Raw genomic sequence first — 5,045 nt, forward strand, 5'->3', positions numbered from 1 at the left:
TGTCTGTCAGGTGTTCACAACATCCACAGACGACGTTGTAGGGGTTTGCACATCGAGCGGTGCATCAAAGACGTAAGCCTTCTGTGTAGCAGTGAGGACACTCCTCGGACTACGGACCCAGTCCGCATCATTGCTTACAATATCTTTCAACTTAGTCTTTCTCTAGGAACATATTGAAACAGGGAGCTACAACGTGAGCTATTTATCTACAACATATTTGCAAAGACAATTTAGACTATGTTCATGATAATTAAGTTCATCTAATCAAATTATTTAATGAACTCCCACTCAGATAGACATCCCTCTAGTCATCTAAGTGATACATGATCCGAGTCAACTAGGCCATGTCCGATCATCACGTGAGACGAACTAGTCATCATCGGTGAACATCTTCATGTTGATCGTATCTTCTATACGACTCATGTTCGACCTTTCGGTCTTCCTTGTTCCGAGGCCATGTCTGTACATGCTAGGCTCGTCAAGTCAACCTAAGTGTATTGCGTGTGTAAATCTGGCTTACACCCGTTGTATTCGAACGTTAGAATCTATCACACCCGATCATCACATGGTGCTTCGAAACAACGAACCTTCGCAACGGTGCACAGTTAGGGGGAACACTTTCTTGAAATTATTGTGAGGGATCATCTTATTTAAGCTACTGTCGTTCTAAGCAAATAAGATGTAAAACATGATAAACATCACATGCAATCAAATAGTGACATGATATGGCCAATATCATTTTGCTCCTTTTGATCTCCATCTTCGGGGCGCCATGATCATCATTGTCACCGGCATGACACCATGATCTCCATCAACGTGTCTTCATGAAGTCGTCTCGTCAACTATTACTTCTACTACTATGGCTAACGGTTTAGCAATAAAGTAAAGTAATTACATGACGTTTAAGTTGACACGCAGGTCATAAATAAATTAAGACAACTCCTATGGCTCCTGCCGGTTGTCATACTCATCGACATGCAAGTCGTGATTCCTATTACAAGAACATGACCAATCTCATACATCACATATATCATTCATCACATCCTTTTGGCCATATCACATCACAAGGCATATGTTGCAAAAACAAGCTAGACGTCCTGTAATTGTTGTTGCAAATTTTTACGTGGCTGCTATAGGTTTCTAGCAAGAACGTTTCTTACCTACGCCAAAACCACAACGTGATATGCCAATTTCTATTTACCCTTCATAAGGACCCTTTTCATCGAATCCGATCCGACTAAAGTGGGAGAGACACACAGCCGCTAGCCACCTTATGCAACTAGTGCATGTCAGTCGGTGGAGCCTGTCTCACGTAAGAGTACGTGTAAGGTCGGTCCGGGCCGCTTCATCCCACGATGCCGCCGAATCAAGATAAGACTAGTAACGGCAAGTAAATTGACACAATTGACGCCCACAACAACTTGTGTTCTACTCGTGCATAGAAACTACGCATAGACCTAGCTCATGATGCCACTGTTGGGGATCGTAGCGGAAATTTAAAATTTTCTACGCATCACCAAGATCAATCTATGGAGTAATCTAGCAACGAGGAGAAGGGGAGTGCATCTACATACCCTTATAGATCGCTAAGCGGAAGCGTTGCAAGAACGCAGATGAAGGAGTCGTACTCGCAGCGATTCAAATCGCGGTTGATTCCGATCTAAGCGCCGAACAATGGCGCCTCCGCGTTCAACACACGTGTAGCCCGGTGACGTCTCCCACGCCTTGATCCAGCAAGGGGAGAAGGAGAGGTTGGGGAAGACTCCATTCAGCAGCAGCACGATGGTGTGGTGGTGAAGGAGGAGCGTGGCAATCCTGCAGGGCTTCGCCAAGCACCGCGGGAGAGGAGGAGGACTTAGGAGAGGGGGAGGGCTGAGCCAGAACTTGGGTGCGGCTGCCCTCCCACCCACCCCACATATATATAGGGGCAAGGGAGAGGGGGACCGGCCCCCTCAGATCCAATCTGAGGAGGGGGCGGCGGCCAGGGGGTTTGCCTTGCCCCCCAAGGCAAGGGGGGCGCCCCCCTTTAGGGTTCCCCCAAACCCTAGGCGCATGGGCCCTAGTGGGGGAGGCGCCCAGCCCACTAAGGTCCTGGTCCCTCTCCACACACAGCCCATAGGGCCCACTGGGGCAGGTGGACCCTCCCGGTGGACCCCCGGAACCCCTTCAGTGGTCCCGGTACAGTACCGGTAACCCCCGAATTATTCCGGTGACCGTATGATGACTTCCCATATATAAATCTTTACCTCCGGACCATTCCGGAACTCCTCGTGACATTCGGGATCTCATCCGGGACTCCGAACAACATTCGGGAACCACGTACATCTATTCCCTATAACCCTAGCGTCATCAAACCTTAAGTGTGTAGACCCTACGGGCTCGGGAGTCATGCAGACATGGCCGAGACAACTCTCCGGTCAATAACCAACAGCGGGATCTGGATACCCATGTTGGCTCCCACATGCTCCACGATGATCTCATTGGATGAACCACGATGTCAAGGATTCAATCAATCCCGTATACAATTCCCTTTGTCTATCGGTCTGATACTTGCCCGAGATTCGATTGTCGGTATCCCGATACCTTGTTCAATCTCGTTACCGGCAAGTCTCTTTACTCGTTCCATAACACATCATCCCGTGATCAACTCCTTGGTCACATTGTGCACATTATGATGATGTCCTACCGAGTGGGCCCAGAGATACCTCTCCGTTACACGGAGTGACAAATCCCAGTCTCGATTCGTGCCAACCCAACAGACACTTTCGGAGATACCCGTAGTGCACCTTTATAGCCACCCAGTTACATTGTGACGTTTGGCACACCCAAAGCACTCCTACGGTATCCGGGAGTTGCACAATCTCATGGTCTAAGGAAATGATACTTGACATTAGAAAAGCTTTAGCATACGAACTACATGATCTTGTGCTAGGCTTAGGATTGGGTCTTGTCCATCACATCATTCTCCTAATGATGTGATCCCGTTATCAACGACATCCAATGTCCATGGTCAGGAAACCGTAACCATCTATTGATCAACGAGCTAGTCAACTAGAGGCTTACTAGGGACATGGTGTTGTCTATGTATCCACACATGTATCTGAGTTTCCTATCAATACAATTCTAGCATGGATAATAAACGATTATCATGAACAATGAAATATGATATAATAATAACTAATTTATTATTGCCTCTAGGGCATATTTCCAACACCTTGTGTTCTATCAAACGTCACAACACAACTCGGTGATTATAAAGATGCTCTACAGGTGTCTCCGAAGGTATTTGTTGGGTTGGCCTAGATCGAGATTAGGATTTGTCACTCCATGTATCGGAGAGGTATCTCTGGGCCCTCTCCGTAATGCACATCACTATAAGTCTTGCAAGCAATGTACCAATGAGCGGGATGATACATTACGGAACGAGTAAAGAGACTTGCCGGTAACGAGATTGAACTAGGTATGGTGATACCAACGATCGAATCTCGGGCAAGTAACATACCAATGACAAAGGGAACAACATATGTTGTTATGCGGTTTGGCCGATAAAGATCTTCGTAGAATATGTAGGAGCCAACATGAGCATCCAGGTTCCGCTATTGGTTATTGACCGGAGATGTGTCTCGGTCATGTCTACATAGTTCTCGAATCCATAGGGTCCGCACGCTTAACGTTCGATGATGATTTGTATTATGAGTTATGTGATTTGATGTACCGAAGGTTGTTTGGAGTCCCGGATGAGATCACGAATATGATGAGGAGTCTCAAATGGTCGAGATGTAAAGGTCAATATATTGGAAGGCTATATTCGAACATCGGAAAGGTTCCGAGTGATTCGGGTATTTTTCGGAGTACCGGAGAGTTACGGGAATTCGCCGGGGGAAGTATTGGGCCTTAATGGGCTTTAGTGGAAAGGAGAGAAGGGCCACAAGGGGAGGCAGCACGCCCCCCCATGGGCTGGTCCGAATTGGACTAGGAGGGGGCGGCGCCCCCCTCTTTCCTTCTCCCCTCTTCCCCCTTCCCTTCCTTCTCCTAGTTGGAATAGGAAAGGGGGGGGGGCAAATCCTTCCTGGACCGGGAGTCCAAGTAGGACTCCCCCCTTTTGGCGCGCCCCTTCTAGGGCCGGCCTCCTCTTCCTCCCTCCTTTATATACGTGGGCAGGGGGCACCCCAAAGGCACTCAAGATTTGTCTTAGCCATGTGCGATGCCCCCTCCACAGTTTTACACCTCGGTCATATCGTCATAGTGCTTAGGCGAAGCCATGCGCCGGTAACTTCATCATCACCGTCACCACGTCGTCGTGCTGACGAAACTCTCCCTCGGACTCAGCTGGATCAAGAGTTCGAGGGATGTCACCGAGCTGAACGTGTGCAGATCACGGAGGTGCCGTGCGTTCGGTACTTGATCGGTTGGATCGCAAAGACGTTCGACTACATCAACCGTGTTACTAAACACTTCCGCTTTCGGTCTACGAGGGTACGTGGACACACTCTCCCCGCTCGTTGCTATGCATATCCTAGATAGATCTTGCGTGATCGTAGGTAAAAATTTGAAATTGCATGCTACGTTCCCCAACAGTGGCATCCGAGCCAGGTCTATGCGTAGATGTTATATGCACGAGTAGAACACAATTAGTTGTGGGCGATAATACTCATACTGCTTACCAGCAATGTCTTACTTTGATTCGGCGGTATTTTTGGATGAAGTGGCCGGCCCGGACCGACATTACATGACCACGTTCATGAGAGTAGTTCTACCGACGTGCTTCGCACACAGGTGGCTAGCGGGTGTCTGTTTCTCCAACTTTAGTTGAATCGAGTGTAACTACCCCTGGTCCTTGTTGAAGGTTAAAACAACACACTTGACGAAAAATCGTTGTGGTTTTGATGCGTAGGTAAGAACGGTTCTTGCTAAGCCCGTAACAGCCACATAAAACTTGCAACAACAAAGTAGAGGACGTCTAACTTGTTTTTGCAGGGCATGTTGTGATGTGATATGGTCAAGACGTGATGAGATATAAATTGTTGTATGATATGATCATGTTT

The sequence above is a fragment of the Triticum aestivum genome, chromosome 2A (assembly GCF_018294505.1).
Source record: "Triticum aestivum cultivar Chinese Spring chromosome 2A, IWGSC CS RefSeq v2.1, whole genome shotgun sequence".
Taxonomy (NCBI): Eukaryota; Viridiplantae; Streptophyta; class Magnoliopsida; order Poales; family Poaceae; genus Triticum; species Triticum aestivum.